The sequence below is a fragment of the Eulemur rufifrons genome, chromosome 28, assembly GCF_041146395.1.
Source record: "Eulemur rufifrons isolate Redbay chromosome 28, OSU_ERuf_1, whole genome shotgun sequence".
NCBI classification, from domain to species: Eukaryota; Metazoa; Chordata; class Mammalia; order Primates; family Lemuridae; genus Eulemur; species Eulemur rufifrons.
The window spans coordinates 18491442-18515423 of record NC_091010.1 but is presented as its reverse complement, the minus strand read 5'-3'; positions in this window follow the sequence as shown (position 1 = coordinate 18515423).

Sequence of the window (23982 nt, the reverse complement as noted above, 5' to 3'; positions counted from 1 at the left end):
ATTTTTATTCTTCCTGAAATGTGAATGATGGATTGTACCGAGGGAGACTTGGGGTGGAGCAAGCCCTTCCCTGCCTCCTTCTCCTTGATTGATGGTGTCACATCCATCCAGCTTCCCAATCTCAAACCTGGAAGTCATCTTCAAAGCCCCACCCCCATGTCTAATCAGTTATTGAGTCCTGCCTGCTCTGCCCCAGAAATCCCTCTCCCCCCAGCCCTGGAATAGACACAGAGATCTATGGACAGAGCTGCATGCCCAGAGACAGACTGGAGTATGTATAAATATTTCGTATGTGATCATGGTGACATTTCAAGTCCTTGTGGAAAGGATGGATTATTCAGTAAATGATGTTGGAAAAAAATTAACTCTGATCCCTACCTAAGTCATAAACTAAAATAAATTCCTGGTGAGTTAAAGATATGTGTATAAAAATAAAGTCACAAAGGCAATAGAAGAAAATGTTAGTTCAATTTTTACAAAATATGGGGCTGAAGAGGGTCTTTTTAAGGAAAATATTAAGAGAAGATATTATAGAGAAAAATTTGATAGGCCAGATTATACAAAATTATTATGCTATAGGTGTAATAAAAAAGTAAAAAACAAACATAAAACTGGAAAAAAATACTTTCAAAGATGTGGCATATTAAAAGTATTTGTAAGCTTAATTTATAAAGAAAGCTTATAAAACAATGAGAAAAAGATCAATACTCCAATAGGCCAATGGGAATAATGACAGAAGAAAAAAACAATGATTGGTAAACATGAAAAAATGTTTGATGTTGCTTTTTTTGAACACATAAAAACAGCAATGAGATCCCACATGTCACCAAATATTTTTAATAAAAGTTAGGTCCCTATACTGGTCAGAGTTCTGGGAAGCAGTGTCATCTGTCACAGGCAGGAATGCAAAGCAGGTCAAACTCCGTGGAGTAATCTACCAGCATCCATGAAAAGCCTCAAAAATGTACACTTTCCTGACTCACTGATTTCACTTCTAGAAATTTATCCTGAGGAAATAATTAAGGACATCACAATGATGTTCATCACACTGTTGTAGATAACTTTAAATATTTGGAAACCAAAACCCTAAAATCCCCTGAAATGAACGATTAATTAAACGATAGTACATCCAAACAATGTAATATTATGTGGCCAGTGAAACTATCTTGGTTTAGAATTACATTTGTACATTGTATTTAGAAGACAGTGCATACAATATAATCCCTGTTTATGTTTATACAAACATCCAAGCATAGATGACAAGGTATAGACAAAAGTCTGACATTTTCCATAGGAGCTATTTGTGGGTAGACAAATGATGGATCATTCTAATTTTCTTAAAAAATCACTCTATTTTCTTTTTAAAAATGTTTAATAAATATCAGTTACTTGAAAAACAATGAAAATTGAAAAATGTACTTGCTCGTTGTTGTAGAAATTATAGAAACTCATTATAAAAAAACAGAGAAGCAAGAATAGATGATGGTTCAAAGGTGTTCATCACAGCATTCCAAACAATGGTGACAACTAGAAACAACCTAAGTGTCCAACCCCAGGGAGTGTTTAAGTAAATGATGGTTGGATACAATGGACTGCTATGCAATCATAAAAATCGAGTTGCAAAAAATATTTATTAAAATGGAAAAATTATTCACAAGAATAAGTAAAGGCAAAGCAGGCTATGGAACCTAATGCAAACTGACACACCCTTGTTTGAACAAAACAGAAAACGTCAGAAAATTCTACACCAAAATATTAGTGTGGTTATTTCAGGATGGCTGAATTACAGGCAAACTCTTTTGTTTGACATTCTTATATGTTTTTAAGTGTTGCATATTCCACATGTATTCTACATTTCACTTTTCTTTTTAAAAATTGGGGAACTATTAAAACACCATAAATAAAATTAAAAGGCAAATGACACAACTAGAAAACTATTGAAATATATTTGATATTCAAAGTGTTTTAATATACTTAATCTATAAAGGGCTCTTAGAAGTCAAGAAGAAAAATATGAACATCTCAACAAAAAGATTTGTGCGGGATATATAAAGGCCATTAAGAAAAGAAATATAATCAGTTAGCATATGAAAAAAGGTTGAATATAGCTAGTAATACTCAAAGACAGATGAAAATTTTTGCTCTTCAAATTGGAATCCATTTTTCAAATGCTGATAATACCCACTGTTGCTGTTTCTGGGGGTGGGAGGTTGAGATGGAGAGGGGGACATCCTCCTTCATGCAATAATGCTGGCAGTGTAAATTATTTAGCTTTGCTGGAGAGCAGTTTGCCAGATGGACCAAAAACCTTGAAAATGTGAATTCTTTGTGACCCAGAAGTTCAATTTCTAGGACTATATCCTGAGGAGGCAACTACGGCTATGCAAAAAATTTACGGGTAAGAATGCCCTTTGCAGCCCTACTTGTAACAACAAAAATTCAGAAACAATCCAAATAGTCAACAATGAAGGTTTGGCTCCGTTGGCAGCCACAGTGCAGTGTTACAATACGGTATGTGCAAGTCCGACATTCACAAAGCAATTACAACTAACAGGTTTGTGTTGAGTTTGCTGCAAGTTCATTGGTGGCAAAAATCGGATGCTAAACTATAAGGGAGGCTTTCTTATAGCCATCATTTGTCTCAGTTTGTGTGAATAGTCAAATATTTTCTCCTCCAAATATTGTATTTGATTCTAGGCTACTGTTGAGACCCTACTGCAAAGGCTTCACAATATAGCATTTTTACCCAATTTTACCTTTCCAAAGTCCAAATAAGTCTAAATTCTGAAATATCTGGCCCCAAAGCTTTCAGATAATATTCAAATAATGGAATCTCATGAATTATCACTTAAATTCATGTTCTCAGGGAGCTTTATTGGATATTTTGGCTAGTCATACTTTTTTTTCTTACTGTTAAAAGCAAAAACCAGTACAATAAAAAACTATGAAGATTATGATAACATTTTTTTTTATAAAAAGTATGTGTTTGCAGATTCTTTTAATAGACTAAATCGACTTAAAAGAATATATCAAAATTTTAACAGTGGTTATCTCTACATGATGAAATTATGAGCAATTTTAATTTTCTTCTATATTTTTTTTATATTCTCCAAATTCTCTATAGTGTACTTATATTATCTTTAACAAATAAATATGTTTAACAAACCCAAACGAAATCTAGGTAATTTCCTATCACATAGAAACTGAAATACAAAGTCCTTAGAATAAAATGTCAAAGATATGTAGCTAGGGTTCAAACTCAATTCTTCCAAATCTGACTCCTGCGTCCTCCTCCCTCTAGAAGGCTGCCCCTAAACTGGTGTTGCTGAAAGAATTTCCAGCAGAATCTTCATAAACACGATGTGCAAACAGGTTTCTGTGGGCAAATGCGAACTGAAAACTATAACACACAGGACTTGCAGCAGGACTTCTCAGGGCCTTTCACATTCTCAGACGCAGCACGATTCCACAGAAGAGGTATCACATGCTGAGCTCCTCCAAAATATTTGGTCATATTTCTTTTCTATTTTATTTTATTTGTATTTTAGTTCTGGTTATCTTTGTGAAAAATCTTCTAGGTCATCTTGAGGATGTGTTTCACATAAAACATTTTAGAAATGCTAATCCAATGGAAAATTTCGTTCTTAAACTGAGGAAAAATACACAAGAACCGTCTCTAGAGTGGTGATAATTTCCTGTGGGAATGCTGACCCTTCACAGTTATTAGCTGTTCCCTTTTAGGAGTGGTTTCCATAAACACGCGAAAGGCCGTGTTGCTGGGGTGGAGCTCTGTGTCCTCCAGAGAGGCCGTTTGCCCTGCTGTGCTTCTGCAGAGAGCCCTTAGCGTGAACATCGATGGGAAGTTCCTGGGGGCAGAGCATCGAAGCTCCCAGATATACTTCTCCGAATTCCTGGTATGTGATCAGGAACTCCAGAACCTCTCACCTCCATGAAGGGACTTGGGAGATACTCAGAGGATGGAATTTAGTGGAATGAATCCTGGCCTAGGAGCTGGCAACAAAACTGGAAAGGACTTACTTATGCGAGCATTCTGCGTAACCTTTGCCAGTTTGCGGCTTCTTTTTGTATCTCAATTACTTCATGTGTAAAATGAAGGGGCTGATTGAGGCAGAATAGCAACCGTCTTTCGCCTTACTTTCCAACTTGCATCCGTGGGTAGGGGCTTCCTGGAGCTGCGACGCTGCATTGCTGCTTTACGAAAAAGACTGCTGTGATTGATTGCTCATGTCTGCCCTGGGCACAGGTATGGGTAGCGGCATCACTCCTGCCCTTCCTTTGCCACCTCAGAGTTAAGGAACAACTAAATACTCTTGAGAACCTGGGATGCTTTCGAACAGACACATGGGAGTCGGCTCCCAAATCTAGTTCTTGTTTCATAAACGCTGGTGATTTTTTTTGTCTCACTCCTTTTTTTTTTTTTTTTTTTTTTTTTTTAGTTCCCTTTCATCTATGGAGATTTTAAACTCTTGGCTTTTGGTTTCTGTAATAGCAAAGTAATGGCTTTCCATGGCAATCTTTTTATACTTCTTTTCTTTCGCCCTCTTGCCAGGGATGAAACTGTTTTTACTAAAAGGGAAAAAAGGGAAAAAAATACATATGTAACAATCACAAGTCCTCACCATGTGCAAAAATCATGTGTTTGGCAGCAAGAATGTCTTTCTGAGGCCAAATGGCATTTTTTCTTCTCTTGCAAAACGAGCAAAAAAAAAAAAAAAAAAAAAAAAAAAAATCTTACTTTCCCAGCAGCAACTGGTACTGAATTATTGGCCCTTGTCAGTTGCTGCCACTAAGGGGCCTCTAGTCCTGGAAACACACGATGCTGGGAGACCAACAAGTCCTGGGGGAATCTGGTTGCAGTTGCCTCTCCTGCTTCTGCTTTGCACAGGGATGGAAACACTCAGCGCCGGGGTTGGCAGAGCCACAGTCGTGGGTGTTAGAGGGAACTCGATATGGAAGACAGAGAGTCTGGAGTGTCTCCTACCAGCTGTGTGACCTGGGAAGAATTCTTTACTTCTCTGAGCCTCTATAGGCCCCAGATCCCTGGATCCAGTCAGTCACTATGTCCACGTTTACCCCAGAGAACGAATCTGGCAAAAGTCCCTGCACTAGGGAAGCTGATATTCTCGTAGGGAAGGGCAGGTGTGTATGTGGGGGGTTGGGGGGTGGTAGGGAAAGATGGACAATAAGCTAGTTAGTATTCAAGTTAATATCAGATGATGCTAAATACTATGAAAGAAACTCCATCTGATCAGGGGAACATGAAATGCCAGGGTTGGGGTGTCACTTCAGGTAAGATGTCCAGGGAAGGATCCACCGAGAAGGTGCCACTGGGGCAGACCAGGAGGGGGTGATGGGGTGTGCCACAGGTCTGCCTTGGGAGGTGGGGCTCCAGGCAGAGGGAACAGCAAGTGCAAAATCCTCCGGCAGAAGTACGCCAGGTGTGCCACAGCAGCAAGGAAGCCCGTGGGACGGAGTGAGTGGGGCAGAGAGGGGCGGGAGAGGGGACCTTATGGGTGTCGGAGTGGGGGCAGGGCAGGCTGGGGCAGGCTGGGGAGGGCTTTGTTAGGACTTTGACTTTTGCTCTGAGTAAGACAGGGCGCCAAGGGAGCCTGTTACTTTAAGGAGTGATGTGACCTCATGGACATTTTAACGGGGACACTTGCCCCCTGTGTTGAGAAAAGACAGGAGGGGGTGGGAGAAAGGGGTGGGGGCAGGAGATTCCTTAGGATCCCTTAGGCTCACCTGTTGCCACACCCCAGGTGAGAGATGACATTGGCTCAGGCTAGGAGGGGACCGTGGAGGTGGTGAGAAGTGAGGACTCTGGAACATTCCGAAAGCCCAGCTGACCAGGTTACTGTCGGAAATTGTGGGACAATGTGAGAAAAGCCCCAGCCCAGTGCCTAGACTGTAGTAGGGCTCATTGTCATCGCTGGTCATTTGGCCAGTCGTGCTTGCCCTTAGGGAGAGGGAAGAGCACAGGGCGAGGTGGCTCACCCGAGGGCTCCCTCATTCATCCAGCATTTCTCCAGCGTCTCAGGCTGATTGTGTTGTTATAACGAAATACCTGAGACTCAGTACTTTATAAACAATAGAATTTTTCCTCATAGCTCTGGAGCTGGGGAGTCCAAGATCAAGGTAGACGCAGCGTCTGGTGAGGGCTGCTCTCTGCTCCCAAGAGGACGCCTCTTGCTGCATCCTCACCTGTGCGAGGGGAGAACGGCCCCCTTGTGCCCCTTTTATAACGGCACTAATCCCATCCGTGAGGGCTCTGCCCTCACGACTTAATCACCTCCTAAAGGCCCCCGCCAACTAGCACGTTGGCGATCAAGTCTCAGCATCTGAATTTGGGAGACACAGTCAGACCACAGCAACCGGATGCTGTGCCCTGGCTGAGCGCAGTGGGTTTGGGAAGGAGACGGCAGCCGGATGTATCAGGACAGGGGCTGCAGAGGGGCGTCCGAAAGAGTGGCAGAGTGGCGTCCTAAATAGCCACTTAGAGGGTTTTGTTCCCCAAAGTGACATAAATAATTTAACATGACAAGGATCGCCTCGGAGGAAACTAGCTGGTGGAGAGAATTCTGGAGTTGGCGCTTTGGTTGCTTTCAGGAGAATACACTGCGTTACTAAGCAGTGAAACTTGGTTCTTTAAAAAGAGTTTGTAGGAGGCAAACTCCTGACCCTGTCCCAGTGACAGAGGTGGGCTGCGCGTTTCTGTGGCAGTAAGTGACCAGGCACCGCCTCCCCCCATCTGTCCACAGGACTCCCTGCTTGGTACCCAACGTCGTGCCCTCTGTGTGGGACCTGGCTGTTCCGCAGGCCTTCCCGAGGGGGAGCGGTGGGGCAGGGGACCCCCAGAGGCTTGGCCCGGGATTGGCTGGCCTGCGAGGGAACAGAGAGGCCTCAAGGGGTGGGGACGCCACACCCACTGTGAAGGTGACACAGCCAACCCCCGGGAGGCGTGGTCTGGCTGAGCCAGAGCTGTGTTCCTCGTGGAGAGCAAGCGGATTTGGGCCACGCAGGAAACCGTTTCAAACATTTTTTTTTTTTTTTTTTTTTTATTATATATATATTTTTTTCAATTTAGTTTTACAGAATCAAAGAGTCTAACAGTATATCTTGTTAGATACAGTATGTCCTCATAATGTATACATTATTTCTTGTACAATGATATGAAATAATATGGGAAATATTCATGATAAATTATTAAGTGAACAGTGCAAGTTAAAAACAATAGTTTCATATCAAACATGTTAATAGACAGAGTTATTTCAATGTCTTAGAAAAATATGGGTTTCCCTTTTATGATAGTGATATGAAACATTCTTTTAAAATGTACTTAACGTGAGCTTGAAAGTAAGTTGACGAAATGAAGATTAACCAGCCGGGAACAGCACAGGTGGTAAAAGGCTAGCGCTGGCCAAGGGGCCGTGAAGGGTGGTGGAGGCTGGGGGACCGTGGCCGGCACCCCCTTCCGTCCAGTGGGTGGTGACGGTGGCGAGTTATCCGCCACTGGAGTCGGGAGAAACCGGGGGCTGGGAGGGCCCTGGATGGAATCTGTTGTCACAACTGCACACTCCCCGGCTGTGGGGGAGCCCATGTGTCAAAGGGCATTTTCTCTCCTTTCCAGAGGCTTCCATCTCATCGTAAGAGGAGAGATGGAGCGAACAGGATGAGGAGAGACTGTTCTGGGGACATCTGTTGACCTGAGAACCCAAAAGGTCACCTTGCAGCCTGTTCTCTTTCAACTTGCTCTCGAAGCCTCCTTTCTCTGTGGGTCCGAGAAGAGCTTTGCTCACCTCCCACTCCCCTGCCCACCCCCCCCCACAGATGGCTTCCTGTCCATAAATATCTTAAAACGCAGACCTTTAGAAGGCAGAGTTCAATGGTGGCAGCGTCCCCCCATGGGCGGCCTGGGCAGGGGAGGGGTGGGACCTCAGGAGCAAGGTGGTCCTTGGATGCTTTCCTCCTTGCCGTTCCCACCTGTGACTCTGCCCTTGAGGGCTGACGGGTGCTCCCAACACCTGTGACCCCGGGGCTGCGTGTGTGCAGAGGCCGTGGGCGGGGACAGTGGGCTCCCTGAGGGCAATCGCAGAGGCCACAGGCAGGAGCCCATCGCCGACCTGGTCCCCAGGGCCACAGCAGCACGGTGCTCCCCGCCTGGGCCCTGGGGGGCCTGCGCTCCACCGTCAGGGAGGGTAGTAACGATGAGCTATTGTTACATTTATTGATCACAGCTGCAAGGCAGGCATTTGCTCACATGTTGGACAGGAGCGCAGGCTGCAGCCCGATGCGTGGGTTGGAGCCCTGCTCCACCAGCCACCAGTCGTGTGGGCATGATAAGCGACTTACCCCCATGGTGCCTCAGTTTCCTCATCCATAAAGGGTGTTGCTCACAGGGCTGCTGGGAGATCAGAGGCATCTGCATGGACAGGGTTTGCAACAGTGCCTGGCACATGGTCGGACCTCAGTAAGGGAGACCTGTTACTGCTGTCATCGTTGTTGTTGGTCTTCATTCCTCCAACAGCTCTGAAGACAGTTATCCCCAGCATGGAACGGGAATGCAAAACGTCTCGCTGCCTACACGTAGCTAGCAGGGCCAGCTCTGGGCCCCACGGCCATCGGACTCTGAAGCTAGGGCTTTGCCCACAGTGTCACACACTTCCTGGTGACCTCTAAGGGCTCTTTCAGGCCCCTCAGCAACCCCGTGTGGCAGTGCAGGCCCAAGCAACAACACCCAAGGGATGCTTAGGGTGGGGGCTCCTTGGCTTATTTCTGTCCTGGGGGCCCTCCTTGGAGGACTGAGCTTTGGTGACGCAGCCTTGCCCAGCACTCTGCTGACACTTCCAGTAAGAGAGTGTCAGGATGCTGTGCAGCTCAGCGGTCCTCAGTCCCCTTCCCCAGACCTGGCCTGGGCTCCTACGAGGTGCCAGCCCTGTGCTGAGTGCCGAGACACAGTGAGTGGGCTGCAGATGCTGCCCAGAGATGGGGACAATTTACTGAGGCGGGCAGGAGCAGATGCCAAGGAGTGCACTCTAAGATTTCCTGTGCACACAGACACAAAGGTGGGGCACCCATCTTGACACGTTTGGGAGCCCTGTGAAGTGGGGACTGATGTCTATTTGGTGAACAAGGATGCCACCCTTCGACCAAGCCTCTGGTGTCAGAGCCAGGGCTTGATCCTTGTGGCAAACCTCCCAGATCCACTCTCTGCCCCTCTAGGACACACTTCCCAGCTGGTCCCTAAGTGTTACAGCAGAATTTCAGAACCTGGGGTCAGGGAGCAGGTATGTCAGAGGGAGGAAGCTAGGGATGCAGACTGGGGGTCCTGGCTTCTCCAGAGCTGGAAGACAGCCCACAGCCAACCAACCCCTTGACTTCCTCTTTGAGCATCCAGGCACAGGGGATGGGCAGTGTGGCTCAACACATCCCAACTGGACAACTTTTCAAAGTATGTTACCAAGTACCGTCCTCAAGTGGCCTCACGAAACCTACCCATCCTTGAGACCCAAATAAAGGCCCCCCTCCCCGAAGCCCACCTGACTGCTCAGGCCATGGGCTTCCGTTCCCTCATACCTTCATTTCTCAGTGGGCACAGCATGGGACATGGGAGAGGGCTCTGCCCTGTCCTTAGCGTTTGGGGCTCTCATGCTCGAACACGAGCTGACAGGGGGAGGGACGACTTGGGGAGGGAGAAAGAGAGGAAATATAAGCTCCTGTCTGATGCACCTTGTTGGAACCCTGGCTGTGCCATTTTTAAAACCTGTAATCTTTCCACATAATTTTAAACCTCAGTGTCCTCGTCTGTAATATGGGCACGGCAATGCCTACCTCCCAGGGCTGCAGTGAGGAATGAAGAGGATCAGTTATGAGGATCCAGCCCTGGCGTCTGGGAGGATTATGCTCAATGCATCACAGTATCCCATGTCCAACCATCCCCCCCTGCCATGTCTGGCCCCGTGCAGGCTGGGCAGAGCCGGCTCTGAGCCAATGCTGCTTGGTGGATGGGGCATCTTCTCTCCTCAAGAACATGCCATATGCCTAGTTGTCTGGGGGCATCTGTGCACATTTCCCAGCAGCTGCGTGACCTCAGGCTGGTTCCTTCCCCTCTCTGGGGCTCAGTGTCCTCCCAGTTTGGACAGTCCATAGTGCCAGGGTGTAGAGCCAAGGTGGCTCACCGGGCAGGGGCAGAGGGCTCTGGCCTTTTCTCAAGTCCTCCCTGGCCCAGGTGACCAGCAGGTGTCTAACACTCTGGCAACCAGGTAACCAAGGTCAGCAGGTCGGAAGTTAATCATTTACTCGAAACACTAGCAAACACATCCCGTTTCCACATTTACCAGTTGCTTCCACAGGGACAATAAAATCACACAACCAAGGCAAGGCTCGGGGGCCAATTTTTGGAACTAATTTGACCCCAATTACCCGGGCGACCTTGGGCAGTTTCCTTTTCACTGTGGCCTCAGCTTGCTCACCTGTAAAATCAGAGTTTGAGCTTCAGGGGGGCAGTGCAGAGGTCGTTACAGGGGGGTGGTGTTCCTTGATAGACTCAAAGGCTGGAACAGTGGTCTGGGATCCGTCCCAGACCTTCCCAGTCCCAGTCCCACTCACGTCCCAGTCCTTCCCCTCCCGGCATAATCTTTTACCCCACTTCCTCAGCACGTACTCTGGGCCTTCTGCCCCTCGGCCTTGGCATGAGCTGTTTGTCCTGCCCAGCGGGCCCTGCCCTCCAGCTCTACCCTGGAAATCCAAAGGGTCCTGTCCTCTCCCGGCCCACATCTGTCCTCCTCGAGAAGGGACACCTGCCGTGCTCTCTAAAGCTCACGCTCTGTCCTCTGACCGTGGTAACAGTGAATGTCCCACACCCGTCTCAGGTAGCCAGAGGGTGCAGAGCCAGGCAGGACTGAGAGTTCCCAATTTCCACCCAAATCTGTGGTTCCCTGGGGCGTGAGCCACACCTCCCCGAGCACCCGTTGCTTGCATACTGACAGTGTGAGCACAGGTGGCTTGTCGGGGCGTGAGGTGCATGGGTACCGGGAAGAGCAGGCTGCCCAGGAAAGACAATGAAGACCAAAGCAGGCTGTCTGGTGGGCTTGTAAACGCACAGGAAACCAACTGCAGGCGAGACTGAGCATGCCACTTGAGGAGGATGAGACTGAACACCAGACTCCTCCTCTTATCAAGATACAGCCGCATCCAAAGAAGGAACGAACCAAAACACCTCTTATGGAAAATGAGGGTCTTGCTCTGGCTCTGCCCTGCACCCCCTGGGTGAGCCGCCCACACGTTGAGACTCTGCCTGCCTCGCTCTTCCCTGGTGTGGAGTGGAAGGATGTCATCCCTAAGGCCACAGCCGGCTCTCGCCTTCAGCACTGCTGGTCTCAGCGTCCTCCCCAGCGGCCACCGTGCCTGCTCAGGATGGGAGGTGGTGGCGGGATGGGAGGTGCTGGGCTCCTCGTCTCGTCAGATCCTGAGTGTCCACCTCGGCTTCCCCGAGGCCTGCTGGGTGGGGAGCCCGACAGGTCTCTGCTTCCCCACCCAACCCCTGCCACGAGCCCAGGGGCTCCAACTTCCCAACAATTAATCCCGTGCTCATTCCCACCAGCAGGTCTCCTTGTTAGCCTACTTCCAGGGTGAGCAGCAGAGGGGAATGAAAGTTAGATTTTGCAAAGCCAGAGAAAGCAGCCTGGGGAGAGTGCCTGCCGCATGTTTGCCTTCTCTGTCTTCATGCTGGAACTGGGCTGAGGGGGGTGGATGGAGGGCTGGCTGTCACTGGGGCAGGGCCTGGCCTGGTGTCGGTCCTGGCCCCTGCCTCTTTAAGAGGACCCTGGGGCCAAGATTTATTGGCTGCTGCTGCCCTGCTGCGTGTGTGGCTTTGGTATTTACAGGCCTGGGGAAGGCTGAGGTCTTCCTTCCCAGGCTGCGCAGCCGTGGCGAGCTGGAGCTAGGGCAAAGAATGGCTGCCATTCATGCTGGAGTTTGCAACAGGACTTTGTGTGCGGCCCGGGGAGCAGGCGGCTTTGTGCTTACAACAGCCCGGTCCTGGGATGGAAATCCCACCCTGCTGGGTTCGGATAGGGAGGGGAAGAGTGGGAGGACTTGTCCCCTCAGTGTGCCATGCCAGGGGCCGGCCAGCGGGCAGGCGGGGTCTGTTGGCTGAAGGTCCGCCTTGGGGATGCAGCGGGGAGCAGGGCAGGCAGGATGCACCCTCCGGGGCCGAGACCAGGAGTGGGACCTGGGAACCAAAGTGGGCCACGTGTGCACAGGCCTGGCACAGTCGGTACTCCACAGCGATCTGTTCTTTTCACCACTCCTCCGCCGTCACTGTGAGGGGGGCAAACCGACACTGCTCTTCCTGCCGTGCCGTGCCGTGGACTGAGACTGGGAAGACCTCGTCTCAAATCTCATCCGTGCTGTGTCTGACGCTGGGACGCCAGGCATGTCACTTGGGTCGGAGGACACAGTGGCGGCGAGCACCTGCCCCACCTCGTGGCCGGGGCCGGCTCAGAGGGACGGGAGCCATTGTCTCCTGAGCACCTGCTGTGAATTGGGAGCCAAGCCAGGTGTGTTACCAGCTTCAGCACATTTTCACTTTATTATGGGTAACCTTTCACTGTGGAAATGTTGGAACGTCTGCAAACACAGAATAGTGACGGACACCCTTGCACTCAACACCCAGCTTCAGTACTGACCCCCGTTTGTCATTCTTTCCTTCATGTCCGCCCCTTCTGCTTTTCTTCTTTCCTCCTCTTCCTCCTCCTCTTCCTTTTCTGTGTTTTTTCCTTCTTCCCTCCCTCCGTCTCTGCTGGAATATCTAAAGCAAACCCCAGACGTTGTATCATGTCACCTGTAAATGCTTCACTGTGTATTGCTGCAGTTTTAAAAAAGTTAAATATAAAAAAGACATCAAAAAAACTACTATCATACCTAAAAAAGTAAACAATAATTTTAATGTCACCTAATAACCAGTTTGCACATTGTCTCATTTAATCCTCCAAGTAACCGTTTAGAATTAAAAATACTATTGCTCCCATCTTTCAGATGAAAATCGGAGCAAATGAGACATTAAGTAACTTCCACACAGTCCCTCAGCTCAAATGACAGCCACGTAACACCTGCCTCCAAGACGTGTTCATTTCTTTATGCCTTTGACAAATATTATTCTGTGGCCACTTTGTCCTAGTGCTGTTGGAGGTCGTTGGGGTCCGGCAATGAAGCAAGCAGTCTCGGAGTTTACAGGCTACACCCCTGCTCCTCACAGCGTGGTCCAAGGACTAACAGCTTCAGCATCTCCTGGGAGCTGCTTAGAAGTGCAGAAAGGCAGTCCTGCCCTGGCCCTGTGCAATTGGAATTTGTATTTCAGTAAGACCAAGAGATTCGTTCCTATGCACACTGAAGTTTGAGAAGCACAGCATAAGGCCACGGTTCTCACCCTGGCTGCATTAGTAACTCCTGGGGTGCTTTAAAAAATATTATGCCCAGGGCCCGCACAAAACAATTCAACCAGAGATACTGATGATGCTTACAAGTTCTCTGTGCAGACAGGATTGAGAACTGCTGGCTAGTTTGATTGTTTTAAGGATAAATGAGCTAACTGAGATGAAATCTCTAACAGAGCACTGAGGACACAGTAGATGGTAAATTAATGGTACATATTTTTTCTCCTTTGCTGTCTCAGTCTTGTCCTAGGACCTCCCACAGAGCTCATGTTCTTGGGTGGCATATTGCCTTTCCCTGGTCCAGAGACATTCTTTGGCCACATGAGCTTCCAACTGGAGTGTTAGTCTTTGCTGGGAAAGCCCAGAACGGTACACATGGAGCCTCTCTGTGGGAAGTCAGGCTTCAAGGAAGACATGAGCGTCTCCCCTTCGTGACCCGGGCTTGCTGAGCTGGGCTGAGAGCTGCAAACAAAATAAATAAATAAGTGAGGGCTCAGCCATGTGTGCAGAGAGCTTTTCTTTCACTGCAGCCGAATCCCAGTCCAGACGTTATCTCATCCTGCTCTCTCCCGCCAGGTGACGCGGCGTGGGGCAGGTGCCACCAGCTGAGGCTTACGGGGCAGAAGCTGTGGTTTGAGTCATTGGGCAGGCAGGAGAGGGCTCTGATCCTGGGTCCTGGGACACAGCAGCCTGGGCCCAGCCTGGCCGCCCCCTGTGGCCTCAGGGGCAGGAATGTTTTCCTGCCGGTGGTGGGATTGGCAGGATCCCATGGAGGAGGGGGTAGGCCCATGTGAGGTCCCCGTTGTCTTCCCCTTCTGCGGGCTAGGAGGACGCTCTGCATGGGGCTGTTTACAGGCCTGTAAATGAGCCACAGTCCACGGGGGAGGATGGAGAGGAGGCAAAGGTCTTTCTGTGCGAACCAGCAGGAATCAGGTCTCCTGGGAAGCCCAGCACTTCATGCCGACGGGAAGCACCGCTTTCTAAATGGGAGACTGGGGTCTGCAAATGGGGAGGGACTTCCTAGGGTCACATGGGCTGCTAACAACGTCTGTGTTTTCTCTGAGATCTCAGAGTTGGGGCCCAAATGCTGCCCTGGGAAATGTCTCTGCATGCCAGGGGACACCTGTGCCCCCAGACCTTGACTCTTTGCAGGATAGGGTGAAAGGAGGCTAGCAGGCAACGTAAGGAGAGGGGACTTAGGGAAAACTTGGCTCTGGTCCTACCTTTGGTGCTTTCTGGGGACTTTGAGCAAGTCATGTCACCTCCCAGTGTCTCTGATTATCTCACCTTTCATATGGTTGATACTAACTCTGACCTCACTCACAGTGGGGCTCTGAGAAGTCTGAATGAGAAAGTGGATTGGGAAGAGCTGCCTGGATGACAGGTGCCTCCTACGGGGGTGGGGTGAGCAGCATGCGCACTACATATGTGCCGTCCCTCCTCACTGCTGCACCCACGGCAGACATCACTAATTGATCACAGCAGTTTTTCTTGCCGAGTGTGGACATACCTCAGCCCTTCTCAGTCCAGGATGCTTCAGGCAGCAGCTTCCATTCTAGCAGAGCTTTGGCTTGAATGAAATCTGTCCTCTGTCCCTACATTGTCTGCTGAGAAACTGCTGCTCTGGAGCTAGATGTTTCCAAGAAGAGCAGGAGATTGGGTGAAAAACAAAGCAAGAAATCAGGAAGGGAGTGAGGAAGGAGACCCAGGCAGGGTAAAGCGATCATAATACTGCATGGACCATGGGCAGTGTCTGTAGCACTCACGGGCCCCTGGCTGCAGGCAGGGTGTGCAGAGAATCAGTCAGAAAGAGCACGGCCAGGAGGGGAGCCACTTGGCTGAGCAACGGCCTTGCATCAGGGCCTTGCCTCTGACCTCATTCCGTGCAGGGTCTGTGTCATGATCATTTCCGCTTTTCATGTAAAGAAACTGAGGCAGGGAAACGTTGCAGTTAAGAATATTCAGAGCTGGCTTTGGCACCCAAGTTTGCCAGAGCCTTAAATCCCTCAGGTCTTGGGCCCCTCTCCTGAGCAGGGCTGGGATTGGGGTGCCCTAGTCTGGTCCCAGCATTCAGGAGCAGGATGCCCAGGTCCCTGCCATATGCAGGATGCAGAGAGTGAGGCTGCTTCAGGAGGGCTGGGGCGGGAGAGGCAGATGGCCTTGCAGGCACCCCTGGGACAGGGCAGAAAGCAGGGCTCAGCTGGGCATTCCAGAGCCACCCAATCTGCCAATAGGTTTGGTCAGAGCAGGAAAATTTAAAATTGGGAGGTACGTAAAACTCTGCATTTCCAGCTTCTCTTTAGAGACATCAGATGTGCTGTCATCCCTGGGCCTGCACGGTCCTAGGTGACCGTGGGCAGGAGCTGAGTTAGGGTTGCCTCGTGGCCTCCTTGTTTTTTTGCTTTTACAATCGCTGGAGCATGTGGGTTTGAGAGTCCTGGGACAGAGCGCAGAGCCGTGGGTGGGAGCCCCACTCTGCCACGCCCTCTGATGACATAACCTCACATAACTCCCTTCCCTTTCTGCACTTCAGTTTACCCATCTGTGGCTGAGACACATGGCCTCAGGAAGCCTTGTGACTCAAGATGTGGTCCCCAAAGTATCCACATCGGCATCCTCTGCGAGGTCGCTGGAAGTACTCAACCTCAGGCCCCTGAATCATGATCATGGACTTTGCAGAACCAGTGAGCTCGCGAGTTCTTGAGTTTCTCGCTCATGGACAACCTGGGTGTGCTGTGACTCACAACGTCAGCATGTGAGGCCACAGCCCAACCCTGGCGCTCAGGCTGGTTGCTCCAGGCAGGAAGGATGAGCAGGGAACGCCAGGCAAGGTCACTGTCGGGGATGGAAGGGAAGCTTCCCACACGAGTGACTGGGCAGACCTGGGATGGCCGGGTGTGGGGTTGGGGGGACCCAGCCGGACCACATGGAGCTCCCCGGTGGGGCGGGAGGCCAGGCACGCAGACACACAGGAGCGCTCAGGACCACATCCCTGGAATGGGGAGAAGGGGGATGGAGGCTGCAGGAGGCCAGAGACAGGGTGGTCTGGGAGGGCCTGGGGGCCGGACTCCCCACCCAGACACAGAGTGTCTCTCTCCACTGCTCTGTTGGGACAGTCCCAAGGCCAAGTAGGTGTTATCTCCAGGCCCCATCACGGGCAGCGGGGGCCACGATTAAATTTAAATGCTCATCCATTTCCCCACAAGCACCAGCATTTTCCATCCCTTTTATGGATTTCTGAGGAATGATAAAATGCAGCTGTTTTGGCTCCTAAGCCAATGAAATAATAAAAGGTGGCCTGAGTCTCCTCCAGGGAAATCAGCTGCTTATTTATTTATTTTGACTCCAAGACGTCCATCCAGGTCTCCTCATGTACAAACAGCTTCTAAACCTGCCCCTCCCCTGCCCTGGACTTCACCCCAACCCACTTTTTGGTGACTTCTTTGTAGACACTCGAAAGCCTTCTAGCCATGCGAAGGCTGGGGCATTGCCAGTTTCTGTGCTCCGCTTTAAAAGGGTATCTTAACCCCTAGGCCACGCAGGCCGCAGGGCCTGGTTTAACGACAGACAGCAGGCCACATGTCCAGCACAATGCCTGGCACATTGTAGGTACAGCAATGCTGCTTGCCTGTCTATTCACTTGCCTTTCAGATTTTCAGGAGGTTAAAAATTTTTTTTTTTTTTTTGAGACAGAGTCTCTCTTGCCTGGGCTAGAGTGCCGTGGCGTCAGCCTAGCTCACAGCAACCTCAAACTCCTGGGCTCAAGAGATCCTCCTGCCTCAGCCTCCCAGATAGCGGGGACCACAGGCATGTGCCACCATGCCTGGCTAACTTTTTGTATATATTTTTAGTTGTCCAGCTAATTTCTTTCTATTTTTAGTAGAGACAGGGTCTCGCTCTTGCTCAGGCTGGTCTCGAACTCCTGACCTCAAACGATCTTCCTGCCTCGGCCTCCCAGAGTGCTGGGATTACAGGTATGAGCCATTGCGCCTGGCCAGGCTAGAAATTTTATATAAAGCCCACTGCTATTCTTGCTACCTCCTGGATGTTGCTGTTTCCTTTGCCATGAAAACAGGCCTGGCCTTTGCGGGCGCAGAATCTCTCAGGCCCGTAGCTTCACATAGGCCTCGCAGTGACCTGGAGACAGGCAGGGCCAGAATTAAGAGATTCCACCACACAGGTGAGGCCCAGAGAGCTGGAGGGTCTCACTCAAGGGTGCTTTGTCAGGGTGGATTAGCACGAGGATTTGCAAGCAGGACGTGGGAGCCCCGGGCCAGGACTGCGCCGCCGCATCCTTTGTCTTCTGAGGACAGCCTCGCTTCAGAAGGCCTGGAAGCACTTGCGCTGCCTGCACCTGCAGGTGTGTCGGCCTACAGGGGACGGCTGAGCGCCAGGTGTGCGAGGCGACCTTTAACCCAGACAGTCCTTGTGTCTCTGTTGCCTGTCATCATGAACTGCTTAGGCCAAAAAGCTGTTTTTGAGTTTCCATCATGTGTCTAGCACTGTAACCGCATGTAGTGGGGTGAACTGTGTTCCCACGAAAGATATGCCCGAGTCCTGACCCCCAGTACCTGCGGATGTGAATTGCTCCCTTATTTGGAGATAGGGCCTTTGCAGATGCGATTAAGTTAAGGATCGTGAGATGAGATCATCCTGGATGTGGGGTGGGCCCCAACTCCAATGGCTGGCGTCCTTATAAGGAGAGAAGCTCTGGGACACCGAGACACGGGAGACGTCCACGCAGAGACGGAGACAGAGGCTGGAGTGATGCGTCTACAAGCCAAGGGACGCCAAGGGTTCCGGCCACCGTCAGAAGCTGGACGGGGCCAGCACGAATTCTCTCCGGAGCCTCTGGAGGGAGCGCAGCCCTGCACTTGATTCGGACGTCTTGATCTTGGACTTCTGGCCTCTAGAACTATGACAGCATAAATTTCTATTGTTTACGCCACTGAGTTTGTTACCGCAGCCTTGGAAAACTAATACATTGCATAAAGAATAACAAATTTAAAAGGAAGAGATCATCCGTGTGCTTGAGATGTCTCTAGTGTGGCCAGGTTCCCAGCCCTCCTCGTCCCACCTCCACCTGAAGTGACGCGTGGCTTGAGGGTTTTGTTCCTTTGCGGTGAGGCTGAGGGCAAGGCTGGGCCTGCCAGGACCCTTCCCTGGTCAGACAGATGCAAAGAAGGCCACATGCATGCCCCGCCCTCACATACGCACACGTGTATAGGCTGAGGCGTACACACAGGCACACACAGAGACAAACAGACACACAGATCAAACACACAGGGTTGCACACAGAGATGTGCGTGGAGACAGACACACAGCAGCACACACATGCACACAGGCACACGCTCACACACAGACCCACAGCCGTTGCCCCAGCCCTCTCCTGCCCACCTCGCCCCCCGCCCTGCTCAGTTTCTGCTCAGTTTCTCCTCCCCCTGCAGTCAACTCTGACCCAAGCTCACTTGGGTTCCCGGATTCCCTCCTAGCAGGGGAGTGAGACCCAGCCCCAGCCAGAGGTGGGGAGGGAGAAGTCCGGACACCTCTCCGTCAAAGGCAGAGGAAGACTGCACGTACACATGGCACACAGGAACACCCAGGGACAGACACCCAGAGAGACTCACGGAGAGACTGACCCCCACACACGCCAAGAATCGGGGACTCCAGAGTCACACCATGATGCAGACAGGAAGACAGACAGACGGGGCAAGACACTCAGGTACACACAGACACACACAGCACACACATGCGTGCACAGCACATACAAACAGGCTCATACTCCCAGACTCAAGGAGACACGTATGTCCACGTGGACACACACCAGCACGCACACAGACAGCCAGACACACCCGACAGGAGGAGATACACACACAGAGACACTCCGACAGCCAGACACACACACACAAAGACACACAGACACACCGCCAGGTCCACACACAGGCAAAGCCAGAGAGACAAAGAGGCTTTGAGCGTGGCCAGTCTGCCCCCAGAACCCAGACATCCTGGCTTTGCAGTCCCCCTAGGAACCCTCCAAAACGCCAGGAGAAATTCCTGGGATATTAGCTAAATTTCAGACACAAACATTCCCGTCTCCCTCTCCAGATGTAATGCTCATGAAAGCGCACACGGCCCTCCCCGGTCCCCCTCCCCAGCTCCTAGGAATGCCGCCTCCCGCTCCAGGAAGGGGGTGGTCCAGAGGGCCGAAGGGACCACACTGGGACGGGAGCACGGGGCTGCTTTGGGGGGCTCTTTGCACACTGGGGGGACCCTGGCAGATGGAAATGTCCAGGCAGAGATGGGGGCTCCTTGTTTCAGGGTGGGGATGCTGCCCGAAGCCAGAGGCCTAGAGACTGAAGTCAGAAACCTTGAGTTCGAGCCCAGCTCCAGGCTGGAAGGTGCGGGTCATTGTCGGTGTTCTTGCAAGGGTGCGGATGGGCCTTGCTCATCTCCCTGCAGCCACGCGGCCACCTCAGCAAGAGGAACTTGTTAGGTCCTGCCCATCCCAGGGCCTTTGCACCTCTGGTCCCTCCACCTGAAATGCTCTTCCCTTCACTCTGCCTCTATCTCCGTGTAAATGTCACTTCCTCAGACAAGCGTCCCCACCCACCTAGGCCTCTCATTATTTCCCCTTACAACTCCTCATTTTTCAGATCTCACTTTCCATATCTATAAAATGGGTTGAAATTGCATTTCTCCTGCAAGGTTCTTGTAGGAAGCCAATGAGATGATGAATGGGAAAAGGGCTTTGGCAAACTTCCTCTCGCCTCCTGCGAGGGCTGTGTGGTCGTCCTTCTTAGACCCTCGATGAGGTGAGGGCCAATCCAGATTTAAACACAGACAGGGCTCTGTTGACATGTGCCTGGAAGTGCTTGGCTGCCTAAGAAGTCTGTTTTTGGAAGTGCTGTGAAGTATCCTAACTCTTTGCTGATTTCTGAGATTCCACTGTCAGCGCCACAAATCTGTGTCAGCTCATGGACCCATTACAGCAGCCAGTCATTCACCAGGGTAAAGAGGTGGCCGTCCAGACCTTTCCCTGAGACACAGAAGGCCCAGAAATCTGGGTGCTTTCCTATCCGAGTCAGCTAAACATCCACATGTCCCAGCACCCAGGACTCCAGGGGTGCACTGGGGCACCAGCTCTGTGGGACCTCCCAGGACAAGCTCCCCACCCACGAACCCCCTCCATCGCCCTCCTTACAAGGCCACGAGGGAGCTTTGCCTTCCTGCAAAGGACGGTCGCTGCCAAGTAGCTTTCCCTCTTGCAAGATGGTTGAACACAGGCAAGTTATTTAACATCTTTGCGCTTCAGTTCCCCCATAAACCCTCTACCCTACATTTCTTCCTTGGAGAGAAAGAGGCTCGGCGTGTGTGCAAATTCCTGACAGTGCTCCCCGCTCACAGCGGTAACTCAGCAAACGGTGACTGTGCTGTCCGAGATGCTCACCGCAGCCACCGAGTGACGGGAGCCCCCCAGCGAGGGTGGAATGTGAGTCCGTGGCCCTCAGCAGAGGCTGCTGGGCCGACGCAGGGGCCTGCCTGCCTCCCAGCTCGGACAATGCCTGCTTTGCAAGAGGCAGCTCGTTACGCGGGAGATGTATGTCCTGTCGTAAAGTGTTTAGTATTTTAGCTCCTAATTGCATTACCAGAGACAGACAGCTGTTTATCCTCATCACTCTCCCATCGTTGTCTTTGGCAGGACCCACGGGCTGCTCCAGGTGTTTCCTCACCTCCTCTCCTGAAAGTCCGGGAGGGCCATACAGACTCCTCCAGGCTGTTCGGTGGGGCCAGGCTGCGAGGGGCTCCAGCAGGCGGGGCCTGTGCTCGGCACTGTGGGGGGTGAACGGTCGACTCCCCTCCCATCCCCTCCTCCTGTCTGCCTGCAGCGGCCCTCCTGTTTATTGGCCAGGCACCGGCACCGGACTCATCTGGCCTTCGCCCTGCAAGGTAGGGACTGTCCTTACTGACCATGGGATACAGAGGAGGCAGCGGATGCTGGGGCAGGCTGCGCATTTCATTCACTCGCTCACTCATTTGTTCAGTGCCCTTTTTGGGAGGAGCAGCACTGTGGAAGGTACCAGGAACATGAAAATGAATGGGGCCCGGCCCACTCTCGGGGACCCCGCAGCTTTGCACAGATGGAAAGTGACGGTGGCATGGCCACCCTCGGGGTGTCTCTGCCCCTCTAGGTACTGCTCACTTCTGGCCAGGTGTTAGTTCCAAACCATACATTAGCCTCAGGCCCAGACCTGGTGGGTGGATTGTCCTCTGCTCAAAGCCCCAGATGCTAAGCTTTTTATCTAAACTCTTGTCCGATCCCAGCCTCTTCTGCCACCACACTGCACCGAGCCCCACGGAGCCCCACACTTGCCACTTCCTCCAGACAGCCCCGCCCGTCGCCCGCTCAACAGCCATTCCTCCCCCTCCAACCGCCTGCCGGCCCTGCTCCTAGATCCCTGATGTTGTCTGGGTGGTGAGCAGAAGACTGCAGGATCAAGGCCCCTCCCCAGCCCCAGTGTAGACCAAGCATGGTAATCCTAATCCCCTTTGCCAGGTACTTCTCCAGCCTTCCTTACAGTGGAGGGTGAGGAGGCTCAGTCCAGCGACTGAATCTGTGAGAATCAGGGGAGATTCTCTGGGGGCTTCGGGGACAGACAGGGGAAGAAAGTTCCCTGGAATCTCACCTCTCCCTTCTTCCTCCCTTGGACATGGCTGTGTGTGGATGAGATGTCCAGAGCTGCAGCAGCCTTCTTCTCACCATGTGACCACAAAGAGCAAAAAGCCCGGGAGGGAGGGAGGCCGAGCAGAAACTCAGGCTGAGCCTGGTCTCAGTGGTGGTGTCAGGCCTGTGCATAGTCATGCTGCTCTGGGGCTCTCCCTAGGGAGAGAGGACACTCCCGCCCCCGCACTGCACCACTGCTCTTCGGGTCTTTGCCACTTGCCCTGGACGCATCCTGAAGGCCACGTGCGTCGGCCTCCTTCACTCCCCGCAACGCCCTTCCCCTGCTTGTGCTTTGCAAACTGTTTCTCATTTTTTTAAGACCTAACTCCAGAGTCCCTTTCTGAGAGGTTTCCTTTGGCCCTCTGCGCCCCATCTGACCACAGGGGTGGCTGCCCCTGACCTGAGCACCCACGGCACTGTGCTCACCGTCCTCTGTAGCCAGCACCACACTGGTTTGTCGTAACCCACTTTACTTCTCTGTCTGTGCTCACACTGGGAGTTCCCGCCCGAGGAGGCGCCCGTCGGGGTTTGAGCGGGTGAGCCAATGACAAAGTGAGCGTGGCATGATCATGGCAGCCTGATCAAGGGCCTCCTGTGTGTCTGTCCTGATGCCGCCAACTCCTCCTAGGGACCTCGTGAACTATGACTGAGGCTCACTCCCGTCTGCAGGTGAGGAAACTGAGGCACAGGGAAGGCCTGATGTGAGGTCTGTCCAGGTTGGAGGAAAGCCCTCGGCCACACAGGTTCGCTCCTGCCCCGCTGCCCTGCCTGGCCCGTGGACCCTGTGGGGCTTCCTCCCGCTGTGGCCGGGGCTGCCCACAATCGGGCCGTTCACGGAGCGGTGGGTGGCACACCCAGGTGCTCGGCTGGGGCCGCGAACAGACCTTGCTTGTCCTGGCACAGCCGCCCTGGGGACGGGGTCAGAGGCCATTCCTTCTACACAGCTGGAGCCGGGGCCTATCGAAAAATAAGACCCAAGCAGGGCCTGCCGGGGATGAAGTCATGTGGAAAAACACTCAAGTCAGAACAAAACTGTCTTTCTGCAAACGACTTCATCAAGCTGCCAGCAGCCTGGGATGGCCCTGCCTCTCACCTCTCCCAGCCCGCCCACGGGAGAGGGGAAGACCAGTTCCGCGGGTCTGGTTACATCACTTAGGCAAAAATAATGTTGCAGAGACCCACCCAGGAGGTGCTGGGGAGCCGCTGCCTCCATCCTCCCCCACGGCCCGAGCCTCTTCTGCCCCACCAAGCTGGCAGGGCCTTGCGAGCAGGCCTGCATTCCTCCAGCTCTGGGCGCCCGGTGCCCGGCCCAGAAATAGGGCTCAGCTACCTTTTGTCAGAGACTAGCAAAAATGAAATAAAGATAAAAACCACGCAATGCATGCATGGGTCCATGCACTCAACAAATACTTAACTAGTAGCTATTCTGCTCCTCCTACCCGGCATCATGCTGGCCTTGGGCTCAGGCGTGCAGAAATGGGTAACTTCCCCGCTAGGGTGACCGGTCACAGCAGAGTAGGATAGGCCCTGGGAGAGGAATAAGGAAATCTGAGTTCTGTGTCTTACTCCAGCGACACATTTCTATGCGACAGAGTCGGCCTGAGCACAGGCTCCTGGAAACGTGGTGGGTGCCTAGGATTTAGGGAGGCCATTCTTCGACTCTGGCCATGATTGTCCCGCACAGGAGACAGACGACGTCAGTGACCGGAGTCATGTGCTGTAATGGAAATACAGATACGGTGGCGTGGGGTGTGCAGGAAGAAGTGGTGAGTGGGCTGGCCGAGCAGTTGAACCTTGAAGATTGAA